General features: G+C 41.2%; 1 pseudogene; it reads right to left on the bottom strand.

Annotated features, from left to right (window-relative positions):
- Positions 1 to 230: 230 nt before the first annotated feature.
- LOC147353336 (peptidyl-prolyl cis-trans isomerase A pseudogene) lies at positions 231 to 725 on the bottom strand (annotated as a pseudogene).
- Between the last annotated feature and the right edge of the window lie 20,529 nt (positions 726 to 21,254).

Raw genomic sequence — 21,254 nt, forward strand, 5'->3', positions numbered from 1 at the left:
TGGAAGTCCAATATGACATCACTCATATGTCTGGCATCTCGGTGCTCTTCCATATGGCCTTTCTCTTTCTTTGTGGTCTCATCATCCAATAGTCTAGTCCAAGTTTCTTTACGGCGAGGTGCCTGGCTTTACCAGGGAGAAAGCAGAAGCTGCCTGGCTTTTTAAAGGAGAAGACCAGAAGTGGTATCACTTCTGTTGCATTTTATTTATTTATTTTTAAGGATAAAAAAGTCATATTTATTAGATTTGTCCACAGTCCACAGTGGTGATCTTCTTGCTGGTATTGCCGTTTCTGGACCCAAAGCTCTCTATGGCTTCCGCAATATTCATGACCTCCTTCACCTTGCCAAAGACTGCATGCTTGCCATCCAACCACTCAGTCTTAGCCATGCAGATGAAAAGTTGCAAACCGTTTGTGTTGGGGCCTGTGTTTGCCATGGACAGGATGCCAGGACCTGTATATTTCAGGATGAAATTCTTATCATCAAATTTCTCCCCATCGATGGACTTGCCACCCAGTGCCATTATGGCATGTGAAGTCACCACCCTGGCACATAAATCCTGGAATTTTTCTATTAAAGCAGGATTTATCCTTTCCCTCCAGTGCTCAGATCATGAAAGTTTTCCACTGTCTTTGGAACTTTGTCTGCAGACAGCTCAAAGGAGACGTGGTCCAAAGACTCGCTGTTGTCAGTGGTGTTGAAGAACACAGTGGGACTGACCATAGCTGGGCAGTATAGAAGGCTCTGGGGTGGTGGCATCTGCAAGGCCTGTTGCATTTTACTGATCGAGGAAAGTCATAATGCCAGCCCTGATTCAAGAGGAGGGGTAGTAATAGTGGTAATGGGTGAAGTAACACACACTACGTAGGCTCACTCCTTGGAAGGAAAGTTATGACCAACCTAGATAGCATATTAAAAAGCAGAGACATTACTTTGTCAACAAAGATCTGTCTAGTCAGGGCTATGGTTTTTCCAGTAGTCATGTATAGATGTGAGAGTTGGACTGTGAAGAAAGCTGAGCGCCGAAGAATTGATGCTTTTGAACTGTGGTGTTGGAGAAGACTCTTGAGAGTCCCTTGGACTGCAGGGAGATCCAACCAGTCTATCCTAAAGGAAATCAGTCCTGAATATTCATTGGAAGGACTGATGCTGAAGCTGAAACTCCAATATTTTGGCCACCTCATGCGAAGAGTGACTCATTTGAAAAGACCCTGATGCTGGGAAAGATTGAGGGCAGAAGGAGAAGGGGACGACAGAGGATGAGATGGTTGGATGGCATCACCGACTCAATGGACGTGGATTTGGGTGAACTCTGGGAGTTGGTGATGGACAGAGAGGCCTGGCATGCTGTGGTTCATGGGGTCACAGAGTTGGACACGACTGAGCGACTGAACTGAACTGACTGAACACACACTTATAGAGAGGGAACTCTTTTTGGAGAGTACCTTCCACAGATACAAATAAATAAGAACCATAGCTAAAATTTAGTGAGCTCTTCTGTGTCAGACAGCCAGCTAAGTACTGGTCATATGTTGTCTCACGACATCCTCATATTAACCTAAGTGAAGTAGGAATCATTCTTACCCCCATTTTATTAATTTATTTATTTTATTTGGCTGCATTGGGTCTTGGTTGCAACACACGGGATCTTTAGCTGCAGTATGTGGGATCTAGTTCCCGGACCAATGATTGAACCCAGGTCCCCTGCATTGGAAGCACAGAGTCATAGCCACTGGACCACCAGGGGAGTCTTACCCCCATTATACAAGCAAGGGAATGGAGGCTGGTAGAGGTTAACTAAACAACCCCAGGTTTAATAAATGGCCAGGATTCAAACTCCTCAGAGATTAATTTGTTGCACTAAGAAAAGTTTGAGTGAACTGGTGACAAACTCCGCCTGTGGAGTCATCACACTGTATTTCATGTTAGAGAGAGGGCACTAAGGCTCAGAGAAGGGAAAGACCATTTCTGTGTGGGAGTTCAGGGAGGTCTTCAGGAAGGGGGACATTTGCTGCTGAAGGATGGCTTAGACATGGTGGATGAAGGTCTCCTTGCAGGTAGGAAACATCATGCACACACGTTGAGGAAAGGATCCTCCTGGACCCTGTGCACTCCGGGACCAACAGCCAGTTTATCTTGAGTGGACTCCAGAATTCAAGGAGGGGGACAGAAAGTGTGATGGATGCAGGACATTGGGGGTCAGGTTGTAAAAATACTCGAAAACCAGGCTGAGATATCTGGACCTTTATTTCCTGGGGAGACATTTAGTGTTTGGGAATAAGAACTTTATTTTAAAAAGGTTAAAACCACAGAGGTAGATTTGATATGTGAAAATGCAGATACTTAAGACAGGATGAAAAGAGAATGAATTCTCTGTAGGCTAACTGAGAGGAGATTTATGTCCGAAGCTTTTAAATGACCCCTGGGATGGATTAGAGGTAAAGAAGAGTATAGATATTGAAGGGTTGATAGCTGAAGATGGAATCAAAGATGGGTGTCAAATAACCAGCCGTAGTAGCTAAAATAATAGGGATGGGATAGATTCTGCAAATATACAGTTGTTTAAATTTTAGGCTACTGAGTTGACTTCAAATAATGCTGTTGACCTGATGGGGGGGCCAAGGTGGTTTGCAGGAGTTGATCCAAAGGTAAGAGTCATTGCTTATAAGGAGGAAATGTGACACTTTTCCTTTAAATTTATTTGGCAAGATATTGTGGGCTATTAACATGATTTTTTCCTTTTTTCTTTGTTACTTTAAAATGCAAATGGAGCCCAGTTACTTTTATGGCCTGATGCATTAGCTGTATATATCTCCTAACCGTATCCCTCCCCCTGACATCCTCACATTAACCTCAGAATAGGTACTGCCCTGTGTCAAGGCATTGAGGGCTCAATGGGATAGGATGCCTTGACATACTGCTTTACATGTAAAAAAAAAGAGAGGGAAAGTTAAACGACCAGTATAACATAAGAGTCAGAATCTGTGTGCTGACCTGAGTCTAGGCAGATAGAAGGACATTTATGACCTTTATAGACAGTGCATGGGGAGGTGGAAGGCCAAGTCATAGTTAGATAACCTTAAGCACACAGGGGAAAGATAGGTACTGCCCTGTGGCCGCTCAGCATCAGGAATAAGCCTGGGATAGATAGAGCTGTGAGCCAGTGACTCAGTTTCCTTTGCAAGATATTTACTTTTGACAAGAATCCTCATAGGTTCAGGATATAAGATCCTGTAATAGTGCTGTGATTAAAGACTTCCCTTCTGAATAGAGTTACACACAGGCAAATGGGTGGGAACCACCAGAACTGACAGAGCTGCTCAACAGAACGAATGCAGTCATTTCTGAAGTGGGTTGCTAACTTTTACTTGCTCTCTTGTTTTTCATTTGTTTCAGATCTGAGTATGTGAGTTCTGGGGCCTTGGGAATGGCGACTGGGATTTAAATATTTAATGGGGAATGCTTCCTACCATTATGCCTCATTACCAACTTTCACTCTCACCATTCATCAGATCAGTAGCCCCTCAAGGAATGGGAAGATTGCACTGTCTCCTCACATATGCTTTGTCAAGCCCCTGATTATTTGTCTAGGTTGGACTGTACATGGTCCCTTGTTGAAGGGAAAGGATTCGTGTAGGAGCTGGTTTCCAAGAGCCCATACAGTTCGTTGAGGACTTGCCAGGCCAGTGTTTCGTTACTTGTGGTCCTGTGCTAAAACAGTAACTACTACTTCTACTACTAATATTTACAATAGCAGCAGTGTTCAGCTGACCTTACAGTGGGCTGGGCAAGTTACACTTATTATTTTGAATCCTCATAACAACCCCTTTTACACATAAGAAAATTGATATGTCTCAGTTCCACAACTTTAAATCCTGGTTCTGATACCAGAGGTTATGCCTTTTGTCTTCTGTGATGGGAACTCTGTTTTACCTCTTACGTGGTGGGGAATAGGGAGGTTAGGAGAGGCCTTTGAATATGATCTTCTATTGTTTCCATACCCTCTTTGGTTATTTCAGCAAATATGGGCAGCGTGTATACACAGTTCCCAATATTGTGTTTCTTCCTTACTGCCTGGGGCAGCCAGAATAGAATGCTCGTGACAGTGAATTGGTCTCGGGCGTCAAGGAACAAAACAGACCAGAATCATGGAGTATATGGATTTCTTGGATCCTCTTTTCCTCTGCAGCTCGGCTGGCCTCTGCCAATAGGAGGTGAGCATTTTGAAGCGACACGTGAATCAATACTTAGCAGGTATAGCTTAAAGTAATAGGTAGTATTGATCAGGAGAGAAATCTATTTTATGTGTTGGGGGGGTACAGCAGGCTAGGAGGGGAGCCCACAATAATGAAAAGGATATAGACTCTCCAATTTAGTGGACACTGGCTTGAATATTGTCTCTACAACAAACCTTGTGACTTTGAGCCACTCTCTTAATCATTCTGAGCCTCAGTTTCCTTGTCTGCAGAATCCTCCTACCTACTGGTTTGTTCTGAGGAAGTTATAGCTACTTGTTGCCAAGGCTTATTACTCCTAGGACACTATGATCACCACTTTAAGTACACTCTGTGTGTGTTGATGCTTTTATTGTTGTTTGGGTGCTCACAAATGTTTGACTGTTAATTTCTGCTATTATAGTTTCCTTGACTTATATTTTCACCTTTTGGTGGTTATTGACATTGTTTTTGAACAATGAATCCTTGCTCTACTTAAGACAAAGAGGACATGTTTAGTGGCCACTGTGGATTCCAAGAAGTGAACAGAAAGGACTTCCCTGGCGGCCCAGTGGTTAAGACTCCATGCTCCCAGTGCGGGGGTCACAGGTTTGATCCCTGGTCGGGAAATTAAGGTCTTACATGCCATATGGAGAGGCCCCCCTCCCCCCCAAAAAAACACCATGCTACGGTGGAATAAAAGGAAAGAATACAAGTAGAAGACAAAACACAGACCACTCTTCATGCACCAGGCTTCTGTCTAGGAGAATCCCCGTTATGCCCTGAACCATCAAGGGTCCAATTTCACAGGTCTCAATGTACTGAATTTAATAAAGAACTTATTCCTTTGCTAATCCCTTAAATTCCTGTATCTGTATCTTATTTTTGTACTTAATCAAATGTTACCTCATACTGTTATTGTTTTCTAAGAACCTTATCAATGTTTTTGGGGTTTCCCTGATAGCTCAGTTGGTAAAGAATCTGCCTGCAATGCAGGAGACCCTGGTTCGATCCCCGGGTTGGGAAGATCCAGCAGAGAAGGGATAGGCTACCACTCCAGTATTCTCGGGCTTCCCTGTGGCTCAGCTGGTAAAGAATCCACCTGCAATGCATGAGACGTGGGTTTGATCCCTGGGTTGGCAAGATCTCCTGGAGAAGGGAAAGGCTACCCACTCTAGTATTTTGGCCTGGAGAATTCCATAGACTGTACAATCCATGGGATCACAAAGAGTCAGACACGACTGAGTGACTTTCACTTTATCACTGTTTTTATATGATAATGTCATCACCATTTCCACTGTACCTAGCTCAGAGTTGGCACATAGTAGGTGGTTGAGTAGGTGTGTGTGTGTGTGTGTGATGTTTTTCTGTTCTTTCTTTTGATTTAAAAAGTAAACTAAAAAGAGAATTGCCATTTCAGTTAATCCCACAAATCTTTGTCGTCGTTTCTGTTTCATTGCTAAGTTGTGATTGTCTCTCTGCGACCCCATGGATTGTAGCCTGCCTGGCTCCTCTGTCCGTGGAATTCTCCAGGCAAGAATATGAGAGTGGGTTGCCATTTCCTACTCCAGGGGATCTTCCCGACTCAGGGATAGAACCTGCATCTCCTGGGTCTCCAGCATTGGCAAGCGGATTCTGTACCACTGAGTCACTTGGAAAGCAAATCTTTATGAGGTAATTACACAGATAAACTCAGTTATACACACACTTGAGTGTGTGTGCAGAGCTAGAATCTGAGCATACAAAGAAATCAACATAGTCCTTGCCCTTGAGATTCCCATAGTTGGGTGTGCAAAATAGCCACACGAGAACACTTTGTAGTAGAATACTGGATATTATGTAAAAAAAGAAGGGGAGTCATATTAGCTGGGGTTTCAGGGAAGCTTTCTGGACATGCGTCTATGTTGAACCTGATTGAATGGATAAAAGCCATCCAAGGGAGAAAAGAAGGGCGATACAATCCAAGCAAAGAAAATAGCATAAGCAAAGCCAGAAGGTATGTAGGAAATGATGTGGTGTTTCACCAGAGTTTGTGGAAATCAGTTTGGAGTTATCACACTCCAAAGTACAAAGTAACTTATTTTGGAAGTGAGGAAAGGAGAATGGATAGGGGAGCCAGACCAGAACTAGTAACTATAGCCCACTAAGATAAAGATGTTGTCTGTAAATAAGGTGACATGGATACAAAATTGTCTTTAGATCCATCAGTCTGGTTACTGATTGGATGATGAATTTATGATGTGCTAGAAACAGGGAGAGGAATTAGAAGGTTGTTGAGATAGTCCAATGAGAGAAATTGAGGCCCTACCTTAGGACAGAGAAGGACAGGATGATGATGATGAAGTTGCTTGTGCTACTGTTACTACCGATAGCAACATTTAAATACAGTTGATCCTGGAACAACTCAGGGCCCCCCCAACTTGCCCCGCTCCGTGCAGTTGAAAATCCCCATCTAACTGATAGTTGGCCCTCCTACCCATGGTTCCACATCTGTGAATTCAACCAACCTTGGACCAGGTGGTACTGTAGTATATACTATTGAAAAAAATCTGCATGAAAGTGGACCTGTGCAGTTCAAACCCACATTGTTCAAGGGTCAGCAGTACATCCTGATATATTACAGGTTCCGTTTAAAGGGTGTAGTAGGAATTAATTTAATTGTCCTGTTGACCCTAATATCATCCCCATTTTATAGATGAGGAAGCTAAGAGGTTAAGTAGTTCACCTAGTGTATCATAAGGCAACGTGGCCGAGCTCGTGTTCAGGCCAGGCTATCTGGCTGAGTCCGTGTCCTAATCACTGCTCCATGCTGCTTCTTTCAATCTTGAAGCAACAACAGGGTTTGTTTTTCTGGCATTTTAGCAAAGGAATCTATTCCACAGTTAATTCTCATAATTAAAACTGTAACTTTATCCTTTGATTAATAGTTATGATAGAAAACTTATATAGTATTGATAAGTGAAGTTGCTCAGTTGTGTCCGACTCTTTGCAACCCCGTGGACTGTAGTCTGCCAGGCTCCTCTGTTCATGGGATTCTCCAGGCAAGAATACTAGAGTGGGTTACCATTTCCTTCTCTAGGGGATCTTCCCGATCCAGGGATCGAACCGGGGTCTCCTGCATTGGAGACAGATGCTTTAACCTCTGAGCCACCAGGGAAGCCCATAGTATTGATAAGCAAAAAGAGAAAAATAAGCAACGACTCCATTTCCAACATCCTTTAGGTAACTAGTGAAAGCAATTTGTAATTTCTTTTTGTATCTTCTTCCCTCCCTTTCTGTCTCTTACCTTATCCTCTGTGTGTTTGTACACATGCTTTTGGGACATCATTCTAAGCTATTAGGTATTTCTCCATCTCTCCCTCTTTTTTATTTTGGCTGTGCCATGCAGCCTGTGGGATCTTAGTTCCCTGCCTTGGGAGTGTGGAGTCTTAACTACTAGACTTCCAGGGAAGTCCCTCAATCTTATTTTTAATGATTGCACAATACTCCTTTTTAGAGTGGAGGACTTTGGTGACTAGATCAATGTGGGTGGGTAAGGAAGAAGTAATATATTTAGTATGACTCAGATTTATGGCTACGTGTGTGGTGATGCAATGCGGAACAGAGAACTCTGGAAGGTTATATAGGTTCATGTTGAGTTTGAGTAAGGATGCTTTCAGTTAGCTCAGTGTATGAATCTGAAGATCAACAGAAATTTATTTTTCTTTCCATGCACTTGATGAGTTTGAAACTCAGAGGTTAAGTCACTTTCCCAAAGTTCAAAGTTTGGTCTGGTCAGAGCTCATATGTTTTTCACACATTATTATTATTATATTTTTACACACATTACTCATTACATGGGGAAATAAATTAATGAAGAAACTTATAAAATAGTCTTTTTGGGGATAATATTCAGTGTTGATCCCACTTTTCATTCTGCTAATTCTTACCTCTCACTTTCTTTTTCAAAGAAGATACAAGGGTAGGCTCGCCCTAAGGAAGTTTAGAAGCTGTATTTGTTTAATATTACTTCAAAGATCCAGTACCCTTAGGCTGTTTAAGATTGTTTAGCCTGCTTTGCTGTTATTTGAATAGTCAGGATGCTTTGAAATGAGTGCAAAACAAACAAGAAAACAGGCAAAAATAACACTAAAACCCTAGTGAGACGTATAGGGTCATGAGATGGAAAGACTGGGATGTAACAAATAGGCCATCTCAAGTTCTGAACTTTGTCTAGCTCTGTTTGGGAGCTCTACTCCTTGGCTGTTTGTGGGACCCTGTACTCTTACTTTGCCACTGTGTCCAGTAATGGTTGCTGCTGATTTAAAGCTTTAATCCTGTGAAGCCACGTGTAGCTCATTTATTTCATGGGCAGAGTAGTAGAGGATGAGGCAGTGTCCAAGTGAAAGGAGGCAAGAGGAAGAATGATTTTCCTGCACTTAAGGAGCGGCCAGTGTGTACAAGTCTGCCCTGGCCCAGAGGGCAAGAGACCTTGGATTGTATCCAGCTTATTTTTCTTCTTACATCTGTCTCTTTCTCCAACATAGCTGGCACATTGTTGCCCAGCTTGCTGTACGCATGAGCAAACACACGCAGAAACAGGCAACACTCCATCCTGGACAGTTGGACCGCCGGCAGTTGCCCTTTTGGACTTCCTCCCCTGGGACCTAGTTCTTCTTTCTAGAGCCGCACAGAGCGTGTTCCTTACCTGTCCCTGTGATGTCACTTTAAAGAAATTCAGGCATTACAAGAAAACGTCCACATGCTTCGTTAGTTTCCTCCTTGAATCTCCTCCACTACTTCACATCTGATAGTTCCCACTTTCGTCCCTTTTCTTTCAGGGTATGGCATTCAAAATATTGCTACATTTAGGGTTTAAAAAGCTTGTTGTAGAGTCTTTATATAGATATTAGTTAGGATGTATTGAAAGTTAAGAAGCCTTAGTCCCTGCATTGGCCATACCAATTACTGGGTGAGACTTAGGCAGACTAGTTCTCTAATGTCTAGTTCTCTAGTCTGAGCATCAGTTTTTCCATCTGTAAAATGAAGGGCTCAGATGAAGAGATCTCTATTTCTCCTGGTTCTGAATGGACCCAGTGACAACAGAGGATGAACTTTATTAAAAATCACCTTTTAAAAAGATTTAACACAGAGGATTGTAGAAGTGAATACCAAAGGATCTTAAATCTAATATCAGGATATCCTCTGGTGACTTAAAAGAGTTATATGTGTCGAGTAGAAAATTCAAAAAAATTTTATAAGATGTGAAGTAAAAAGTAAAAGTCCCTCTTCCAGTCTCTGATCCTGGTTCTTTTTCCCAGAGGATTTCAGTATAACTAATTACTTGTTTTTCTTCCCTCTCTTCCCGAAATGAGAGTATCAACTTTTAAAACAAGAATATAGCATTTCAAAATGTCTGTTTCTTCCCTGTGGTCTTGGGTGGGGGGAGTCTACACTTGTGAAGTTTCTCTTGTGGCAAGTGCAATTAAATACAGACTGTCCTCAACTTGTAATGCTTCGACTGATGATTTTTCTTTTATTTAAAAAAATGCACAACCTCCTTTTTTATTAATTGATTAATTTATTTTTGGTAGTGCTGTGTCTTTGTTGCTACATGCGGGCTTTCTTTAGTTGCGGTGAGCAGGGGCTGCTCTTCGTTTCGGTGCATGGGCTTCTTATTGCGGTGACTTCTCTGGTTGCACGGCACAGGCCTCAGGCACGTGGGCTTCAGTAGTGGGCTTAGTTGCTCCCAGGCATGTGGGATCTTCCTGGACCAGGGATCGAACCCGTGTCCCCTGCACTGGCTGGTGAATTTTCATCCACCGTACCACCAAGGAGGTCCTGACTGATGACTTTTAGACTTAACAATGATGTGAAAGTGATATGTGTTCAATAAAAATCGTACTTGGAATTTTAAATTTGCTCTCTTCCTGGGCCAGCAATACACATGTGTAATACTCACCTGTGATGCTGGACATCAACAGTGAACCGCAGCTCCCAGTCAGCCACGTGATCACCAGGGTAAATAACTGATACATTTTAATCATTCTGTTCTTTACTTTCAGTACAGTATTCAGTATCTTCAGAGATCTTCAACACTTTATGATAAAATAGGCTTTGCGTTGGATGACTTTGTCCAATTGTAGGCTAATGTAAGTGTTCTGAGCAAGTTTAAGGGGGTTGTTTTGTTGCTAAGTCATGTCTGACTCTTTTGTGACCCTATGGGCTGTAGCCTGCCAGGCTTCTCTATCCATTGGATTTCCCAGGCAAGAATACTGGAGTCAGTTGCCATTTCCTTCTCCAGGGGATCTTACTGACCCAGGGATCGAACTTGTGTCACCTGAACTGGCAGGCAGATTCTTTACCACTGAGCCTTCAGGGAAGCCCCTGCCACCAATGTAAGTGTTCTGATCAAGTTTAAAGTAGGTTAGGTTAAACTATGATGTTTGGTAAGTTAGGTATATTAAATTCATTTTCTATTTATTATATTTTCAACTTATGTGTATCGGGAGGTAACCCTTGTTAGTCGAGGAAGATCAGTAGTTAAACAGAGAGGTGCTTCGGTAGTGGAATCTTTGGTAATTATTGTGGCTTGGCTTACAAACCTGAGTGCTAAAAAGACAGTCTTGAAATCCTCAAAGAGGAGTGAAATTGATAGCTAGAGGTTTCACTGGATGGCGGCTTTTAAGTAGACAGCAACACCTAGAGAAATGATTTGTGGGAGTCCTTATGACTGTGATGGACTTTCACTTGGTGATTGAAAAGAAACATTAGCATGGAGCATTATCTACTGAAATAAGTTTTTTTTTTTTTTTCATCCTAGATTTATGAGTCAGTGTTGAAGGAGCCCCATTTAATGGTCTCACGAGGAAAAGAGTCCTTGTATGAATGGTTGAAATAAATCTCTTGAAATTCTGTAGATTTTTATTTTAGATTTTACTTCTGTTAGTACTTATAAGACAAATAGGCAGTTATCACCAGCTATGGTCTGGCCCATAACATATTTTAGCCATGCTGGACTTTCAGATTGATATCTCATAGAAACTGAAGATTCCATTTCCCCTAAAGTGTCTTCTCTTATTATAGCAAACGAAATTCCCACTAGTTTAGATATCTCTTTGGATTTATTAAGATATGCTTTAATGCTTTATGATTCTAAAGTAGTGAGTGCCCATTTTTATTGAGGCATGATTGATATTCAATAAATGGCACATATTATAGTTCATAATTTAATACATTTTGACTTATGTATACACCTGTCACAATCAAGGTAGTAAACATATCATTCATGACCTGTGTTTTTCTTGCTTTCCTTTAAATTCTTCCTTCTTGTCCCTCATCATCCTGGCTGCTCCCTCTTCCCTCCAACCAGTGATCTGCTTTCTGTCACTATTGTCGTTGTTCAGTCACTAAGTTGTATCTGAGTCTTTGTGACCCCATGGACTGCAGCACACCAGGCCTCTCTGTCCCTTACTATCTCCCGAAGTTTGCACAAGTTCTTGTCTATTGAGTCAGTGATGCTATCCAACCACTATATCAGTTTGCATTTCCTAGAATTTATATAAAAAGAATGACAAAATGTGTTTTTTTATTAAAGTATTTTTAGTCTGGCTTCCTTAACTCAGCATGATTATTTTGAAAGTCATTCATATTGTGTATATCAATAGTTCATTCCTTTTTATTGCTGAATATATCCTATTGTATGGATATACAATTGTATCCTTTTACCTGTTGATGGACATTTGGCTTATTCCCAGTCTTGGCTATCACAAATAAAATTGCTGTAACATTCTTAAGTCTTTGTAGGGACATAGCTCTTCTTTTTTCTTGGATAAATATCTAGGGGTGGAATAGCTGGATCATATGGTAGATGTAGGGCTTCCTCCATGGCTCAGCGGTAGAGAATCCGCTTGCAATGCAGGAGTTGGAGGAGACACAGGTTCCATCTCTGGGTTGGGAAGATCCCTGGAGGAGGGCATGGCAACCCACTCCAGTATTCTTGCCTAGAGAATCCCATGGACAGAGGAGTCTGGTGGGCTACTGTCCACTGGGTTGCAAAGATGGACGTGACTGAAGCAACTTAGCACGCACATGGTAGATGTATTATTAATTTTTTAAGAAGGTGCCAAACTGTTTTCCAAAGCAGTTGTACCATTTTACATTCCTACCAGCAGTGTCTGAAGGGCCCAGCTCCTCTGCATCTTCACTAGTACATGGAATGATCAGTCTGTTAAATTGGAGCCATCAAATTAGAGTGTGTGGTGCTGTATCATTGTGGTTTTAATTTGCATTTTCTTAATGAATAATGATATTGAGTATCTTTTTATACTTCTTTATATTTGTATAATATACTTTATATATTTTATACTTCTATATATATTCGTATGTCTTTTTATTTTCTGAAGAATTGGTTTAACTCTTTTGCCCATTAAAAAAAAATCAGATTGATTTCTTATTTTTGAGATTTGAGAGGTAAAATATTCTGGAAAGAAGTCTTTTATCAGGTATAAGATTTGCAAAAATTTCCCTCTGCTTTGTGACTTGCCTTTTAAGTCTTTTAATAGTCTTTTGAAGGACAAAGATCTTCAATTATCATGAAGTTCAATTTATGAATTTGGTCTTTTATGGATTGTGCTTTTTGTATTGTAGCTAGGAAACCTTTGTCTAATTCAATGTATTTTCTCGTTTGTATTATTCTAGAAGCTTAAGGTTTATATTTGGTTTCAAATGAGTTAATTTTTGTATATAGTATGAGATACAGATCAAAATTATTTTTTCTATGTTTATATATAGATTATACTAATACAATTGCTCCATCTCCATTTGTTGAAAGATGTTTTCTTCAATGAATTGTTTTAGTGTCATTGAAAAAAATCAACTGAATTTTTCATACATCTATGGGTCTATTTCTGGGGTCTGTTCTAGTCCACGGATTTATTTGTGTATCTTTAGTTGGGTCTTACATTTTGTAAACCTGGCAATTTCTGCCTTTAATTGGAATATTTGGATCATTTTCATTGGTTGTAATTACTGCTTTGATTAGTTTTAAGCCTATCATCTTTCAGGTTGTTTTCTGTTTGTCTCATCTGTTCTTTGTTTTCTTTTTCTGTCTTTTTTTTGAGAGTATTTTTTATGGTTCTATTTTTATCACCCTTGTTAGCTTTATTAACTGTGACTCTTTGTTTTGTTATTGTAGTTTAGTAATCACCTTCTTTTGCCCCCACCTCCCAGCTCTAAGCGACCACTAACTTACTTTCTCTCTGTATAGCTTTTCCTATTGTAGACATTTCATATAAATTAAATAGTATCTGTAGACTTTTGTCACTGACTTCTTTCACTTTGCATAATGTTTTCAAGGTTCATCCCTGTTGAATTGCTTTTATTTAGAAAGACATTTTTGCTAGGCTTAGAATTCTTTTATGACAGTTTTGTCTTTCCATACTTAGATGTGTTACTCTTCTATTTTGTTCCTTGTTTTGTTTCTGATGAGAAACCTGCTCTCATCCTTATCTTTGTTCCTCTCTACATGTCTTTTTTCTCCAGCTGAAATTAAGATTTTTTTTTTTTACCAGTCTGTAATTTGATCATGATACATCTTGGTATAGTTTTTAAAATTTTTTTCTTGTCCTTGGGGTACATTTGAGCTTGAATGTGTGGTTTATAGTTTTCATCCTATTTGACAGTTTTTGACTGCAATTTGTTCAAGTATTTTTTTCTCCTCGTCCTCCTCTTTTTTAGGGCTACAAGTACCCATATATTAGATTGGGTTCTCTTGTCTCTCAAGGATACATATTTCCCCCAGTGGTACATTCTGAATAGTTTTAATTGCTGTGTTTTTAAGTTCACTTATTTTTTTCTTTGTAATGTCTAGTCTGCTGTTACTCTCATCAAGTCAGTTTTTTTATCTTATAATTGTATTTTTCATCTCTAGAAGCTTGATTTGGATCTTATCTTTCATGTCTGTACTTCAAATTTTGAACATATGGACTGCATGAATACCAATAGTTTTAATTATCCTCCTCATTATGGCTGTATCTTTTTACTTTTTCATGTCTGTTAATTTTTTAATAGATGCCAGACATTGTAAATTTTACCTTACAGAGTGCTGGATATTTTTGTATCCCTCTAAATCTTTTTGAGGTTTATTCTGGGACATATTTAAGTTACTTGGAAGAAATCTGATCCTTGTGTGTATAGCTTTTAAGAAATATTAGGTAGAATATGAGCAGAGCTGTCTAGCGATAATTACTCTCCATGACTGAGGCAAGACCCTAGTGTGTACTCAGCGACTTGTGCATCACATGGTTTTCTAGTCTGGATGGGTAGTTTTTTCACACATATGCACTGCACTTATCAGTCCTCGTTAAATTCTTAAAGGGCACCCTCTGTGGTGTCTGGAGTTCTCTGTGCACCTCCCTCCTTACTGGTTCTCTGTGATGTGAATTGTAGCCACTTTGGTCTCTGTGAACTCTCAGATTTGCCTCTTCAACTCAGGGAGTCTGCTCGGTTTTGCCTGGTTTCCCCTGCTGTGCAGAGGTGCACTTTCTAAATAAAGTATTCTGAGGCAATCATAGGGCTCACCTCGTTTGTTTCTCATCTCTCAGGGATCACTGCCTTTGTTGCTTGATATCCAGAGTCTTGAAAACTTTTGTTTCATAAGTTTCATCTTTTTTAAAAAAAAATGTACTTATTTTATTTATTTGGCCATGCCAGGTCTTCCTTGCGGCATTCAGGATTTTTAGTTGCAGCATGTGAATGTCGTGGCTTGTGGGATCTAGTTCCCTGACCAGGGATCGAACCTGGGCCCTCTGCATTGGGAGCAGGGAGTCTTAGCCATTGAACCACCAGGAAAGTCCTTATTGTCATGATCTGGGTGCGGGTTGGAAAAGAATTTCCGGACATGAGACAGAACGGGAGGGAAATAAAGTTTATTAGAGTGTGAGATGCTGTTAGAACATTGGACCAGCTCTAGGGAGAACTGACGTTGAACAGGGGTCCTCAGTTCCCTTTTATAGCCAGGGTGCAAGGAGTGGGATGGGGATCTTGCAGGTCATTTGCTGATTGGATGGGGCACGTATACTGGGTGGGGGAAGAGTATGGCAAATACCTTCTCCCTGTGGGGTAGGAGGGGAGACAGGTTATACTGTTCCATTAATAGTTACGACATGGGGGTTCTATTTCCAGTTTTTTAAGGAATCTCCACACTGTTCTCCATAGTGGCTGTACTAGTTTGCATTCCCACCAACAGTGTAGGATTCTCTTTTCTCCACACCCTCTCCAGCATTTATTGTTTGTAGACTTTTTGATAGCAGCTATTCTGACTGGCGTGAGATGGTACCTCATTGTGGTTTTGATTTGCAATTCTCTGATCATGAGTGATGTTGAGCATCTTTTCATGAATTTGTTAGCCATCTGTATGTCTTCTTTGGATAAATGTTTAGTTCTTTGGCCTATTTTTTGATTGGGTCATATGACCCAGCAACCCCACTGCTGGTCTTACACACTGAGAAAACCAGAATTGAAAGAGACACCTGTACCCCAATGTTCATTGCAGCACTGTTTACAATAGGTAGGACATGGGAAGCAACCTAGATGTCCATTGGCAGACGAATGGATAAGAAAACTGTGGTACATATACACAATGGAGTATTACTCAGCCATTACAAAGAATGCATTTGAATCAGTTCTAATGAGGTGGATTAAACTGGAGCCTATTATACAGAGTGAAATAAGCCAGAAATAAAAACATCAATACAGTGTACTAACGCATGTATATGGACTTTAGAAAGATAGTAACGATGACCCTATCTGCAAGACAGCAAAAGAGACACAAATGTATAGAACAGTCTTTTGGACTCTGGGAGAAGGTGGGAGTGAGGGATGATTTGAGAGAATAGCATTGAAACATGTATATTATCATATGTGAAACAGATCGCCAGTCCAGGTTCAATGTATGATACAGGGTGCTCTGGGCTGGTGCACTGGGATGACCCAGAGGGATGGGATGGGGAGGGAGGTGGGAGGGGGGTTCCGGATGGGGAATACATGTACACCCATGGCTGATTCATGTCAGTGTATGACAAAAACGACTATAATATTGTAAATTAATTAGCCTCCAATTAAAATAAATAAATAAATTTTTTTTAAAAAAGAAAAAAAATAGTTACAACACGGGGGAGGGAAGGACGATAAGGGTCTGGTTTTTCTGTTCCTGCATTCCAAGACCGTCCTTGGTTATTTGCTCTTTTGTCCTTGGGGCACCACACTTATTTCACCTGTTTTTTGTTGTTTTTGATGTAAGGGTGAATTCCTTCTCTGTTACTCAATCGTGTATACCCAATTTTAAATATTGAGAAATATAGGCAATAATTAAGATAGACATAAAATTAGTCATCATCTTATATTTTAGCAATACTTACTAGTAACAGATTGTAGAAGTTTTATCCATAAATCTTGTATGCTGTGTAGTAAAAATGCTTATGGGGGTCAGATATACTTAGGACTAATATTTTTTATGTTATTTTTTATACGTTACTAAAACTCTAACCTTAGCTTTCTTATCTGTAGAATAGAGGTAGTAATACTTATCTCATGGGTTGATGCAAGGACTAAATAAAACTATTTTTAAAAGCTGTAGTTTTTATACAGTGCTGAGTACATGATGAGAATGGATAGTTAATGTTGATAGTCAGGAATCAGGGGGATGAAAAGGCAGAAAGAAGCAGACTTGAGTGCTGCTGCTGCTGCTGAGTCACTTCAGTCGTGTCTGACTCTGTGCGACCCCAGAGACGGCAGCCCACCAGGCTCCCCTGTCCCTGGGATTCTCCAGGCAAGAACACTGGAGTGGGTTGCCATTTCCTTCTCCAGTGCATGAAAGTGAAAAGTGAAAGTGAAGTCGCTCAGTCGTGTCCGACTCAGCGACCCCATGGACTGCAGCCTACCGGGCTCCTCCGTCCATGGGATTTTCCAGGCAAGAGTACTGGAGTGGGGTGCCATTGCCTTCTCCGAGACTTGAGTGAGAAGATAGCAATTTGTAAGTCTTGGGCAAAAGCCACAAATGCTGTGGTGTATCCTAGCTATGGCAATTTTGGGCATTAGATCCTTAAAGCTTAGATTTGGTGGCTGTTCTGAAAGCATCATAGTTGGATTGTGTGGAAAGTGCAGATGAGGTGGAGGAACACAGGAACTCATACTGAAGATGTGGATGACTAGGTATTAGTGTGACATGATAGTAACCATCATAGAAAAGGGAAATGAGAGCATTAAGGCTGGGGGAAGTGTGTAGGGGTTCACCTGTGCAGCTCTAGGCAGATAAATAATAAACTCATTAGCACAGTCCAAGCTCCAGTGGACCAGTTATTTGGCTGTGGAATTGCTTGTTCTCTGGACAGGAGGGGAAAATGGAGTGGTTGATTTTTAGCATGAAAGGGCTTAGCTGAAGGCAAATCGAGGCTCTTTTTTAAACTCTGAGAGCTCTATGAATAATACGATCTAGTCATTTATTCTCCCTTGATGGATTTCTTTATATCATCAAATTACATCGTTTGCTGTTGCTCTGGTTAAAGCTTTTAACTCCGTATCTTGGTTGGGCCAGATGTGGTGTGGAAGGTGACTCAAGGTCAGTAATTTGGTTTCTGGCTCCTGGGTCTTCACTCTGTTGTCTTTCTTTAGTAGATAAAAGGGGCCCGTGAGCACTATAGTCTGCTGAGTGACTTTCATTTATAACTTTAAAAGGGGTTGTCTGAAGACAAAAAATTTCCCAAGGTGAGAGTTTTAATATTCAGAGATACAGCCTGCTTTTGGGAGCCGAATTCTTTTGTTGCTGACAAAAATCAGAAAAGCTCTGGAGTTTGGGGGAAAGATCCTTGTTTTTTAAATTGCTTCTGAAATCACTGTGTTATTGTTAAGAAAATGTTCACTTTGAGGATAATGGGGACAAAATTCCCATCCCCTGCCTGCCCTGTGCTGGGGGCTCAGTGCTTCCTGATGCGGTAGTCAGGGGCTCTGGGTATTGTCTCTTTGAACGGGGGTCAGACTTTCCAAAATCTCTCTTTCAATTCAACACAGTCATCCTGTGGTGTATTTTTATTTTATTAAAAAGTGTTTATGTATTTGGCTGCACCGTGTCTTAGTTGTGGCACTTGAGTTCTTCAGTCTCTTTTTAAAAAAAAAAATTTATTTATTTGGCTTCACTAGTCTTAGTTGCCGGATGCAGGATCTTTGTTGCAACATGCAAACTCTTAGCTGTGGCATGTGGGATCTAGTTCTCTGACCAGGGATCGAACCTGGACCCCCTGCCTTAGCAGGGACAGCATAAAGTCTTAGCCACTGGACCACCAGGGAAGTCCCCCCCTTTTTTTTTGACTTTGTAAAATTCTTTATTTCAGCATTCTTTGAGGTTTCACACTTTTCTGTGAGAATGAGTCATTTAATTCTGTACAAGTTTGCAAGAACATATTGTTGGTCTAAAGCAAGATACTGCTCCCCTTAGCTCATCACTTGGGAAGGAATTGCACCCAGATGAGCCCTCCTTCCTGGGATCTCTAGGGTTATTGCTCATCTTCTGCTGACTCTGCTCCCCTCCTGCTGGAGCTGCTCCTTCCTGGGTTTCTCTCCTTCCACCTTCCCCTGCTCAGTCCTGTTTGTCATCATGCCAGGGCATGGCTTCTGCCTCCTAGAGTGCTACCTCACCTCTACACTCTCCCTTGTGGATTCCTGGGAATTTCAATCTTTACTGTAGCATGCGAACTCTTAGTTGTGGCATGTGGAAACTAGTTCCCCGAACAGGGATCGAGCCCAGGCTCCCTGCATTGGGAGCTCAGAGTCTTAGCTGGACCACCAGGAAGTCCCTTGTGGTGTATTTTAAAAGTTGCCTCTGTAACACCCACCCCAACTGTCTCTTTTCCCAAAGGGCAGAAACCAGACACTTTCTGACCCCAGGCTTATGTGTGTAACATTGGGAAAGGCATGCCACCAGGACCAAGATTATGGACCATGAGGCAAAATCCTGTCTCGCCCTGAAACTTTTCTTCCATATCTCCTGTGGCATAATGCAGAGTTACCTAAGTTTGGCACTACTGACATCTGTGCTGGATAATTCTCTGCTATGGGAGACTGTCCTGCCCACTGTGGGATGTTTGGCTGCATCTGTGGCCTCCACCCACTGAATGCCTGTAGTCTCTCCTCTGCCCCAAGTTATGACAACCCAAAGTATCTTCAGACACTGCTAAATGTCCCCTGGGTCCAGGGTTGGGGCAGAATCACCCTCAACTGAGAACTCTTAGCATACTAGCTAAAGGCCTGGGCTTGGGAATAAGGCAGGCCTGATAACATGTGACTGTCATCTGTCAGCTGTGTGGCTTTGGGATAGTTAATGGATCTTTTAGGGCTCAGTAGCTCCATCTGTAAAATAGGGATATGATTACCTACTTTATATGTTCGTTCTAAGGGTTGAGAGAAATAGTACCATCATTGAATCTAAGTTCACGTGTCTGAGGCACAGTGAGGCCAAGCAAACTGAAAGAACAGAGTTTGGAGCCAGAAAATGTTTATTGTTGGAGAGGGGACTGATTGAGAAGATGGGAGGTGTAAGTTTGTCTCACATCCATCTTACTGGCAGAAGGCTTTTAAAGGCAACATTTGGGGTGAGGGTTATGGGGGGTGGACACATGACTTTCTTCTGATTGGTTGGTGGTGAGGTAACAGGTGATCTTTCAGGAATGTTCATCATCAGCCTTCTGGTTCCAGCGAGTCCGGGGTCTCCATTGTGTGATCAGCATAGAGTCACCATGGTCTACCTGGTGGGATCTTCATTCCTGCAGAACAGCTGAAAGTCAGATTGTTCTGTGTAGCTCGCGGAGGAGGAACTGGGACTCCGTTTTATTGCTCAACTATTGTTTCTTGACTGCTTTTCCTTTATTTCCGTATTCCCTCACTTCCCTATTAGCAACTGCTTGAGTCTACTCTTTGAAACTCAGGAAAGGTGTGGGAGACTAAGATATTCTTCTACAGATGATAAATGAGGGACAAGAAAAGGCTTTTGTGCCCAGGAGAGCCCAGAAGGGTCCTACTTGGTTTCAGTACCTCTAATAGCACAGTGCCTGCTAAGGCTCTGCCTTTTTTTTTTCTTTGCCATACTGCACGACATGTGGGATCTTAGTTCCTTGACCGGGGATTGGACCTGCTCCCCCTGGAGTGGAAGCATGAAGTCTGAATCACTGGACCACCAGGGAAGTCCCAAAGCTCTGGCTTTCTTGCTTGTCTTTCCTCCCTAGCTTTCTAGTGTCTTCTCCATCAACTTCTGCTGGCCCTGCTTTAAGATTGCATATATATATGTATTAATATATATGATATAAAGATGCCTGGAAGGATATACACTGAAACAGTAACTATAGTCACATCTGGAGAGATGGATTACTGGGGAGACAAAGAAACTCTTACTATATACATCTGTAATTTGAGAAATGATGTTATAAATGAATATGTGTGTATGTGCCTGCTAAGTCACTTTAGTCTTATCTGACTCTTTTCAATGCTATAGACTGTAACCTGGCCAGGCTTCTCTGTCCATAGGATTCTCCTGACAAGAACACTGGAGTGGGTTGCCATGCCCTCCTCTAGGGGATCTTCCCAACCCAGGGATCAAACCCACATCTCTTATGTCTCCTGCTTCCCAGGTGGCTCTAGTGGTAAAAAATCCACCTGCCTGTCAAATGAATATATGTATTGACTCAGAGACATTTTGAAGTGAAAAATGCAGTTTGCAAAATAATATGAAATCTTTTTAATAAAGAAATTCATGTATGCAGAGAAAATAATCTACACTGTAGAAGAAGGTAAATGCAAGAGTCAATAACAATTACTTTTAGGCAGTAAGATTGTGGATGTTTTCAAATGTTCTTTTAGCTTACCTGTATGCTTCAATTTCGCTGCAACAAACATAGATTGCTTTTGAATAAGGAAACAAAAACACACGCACATTAGGAAATAAAGTTAGAAGGTAGCTGCAGAGCAAATCATCCTTGTTTAGGAAGCAAACTCAGCTTTTTCCTTCAGTGTA

The sequence above is a fragment of the Bos grunniens genome, chromosome 18, assembly GCF_055505025.1.
Source record: "Bos grunniens cultivar Pamir isolate PY7600 chromosome 18, Bosgru_T2T1.0, whole genome shotgun sequence".
Taxonomy (NCBI): Eukaryota; Metazoa; Chordata; class Mammalia; order Artiodactyla; family Bovidae; genus Bos; species Bos grunniens.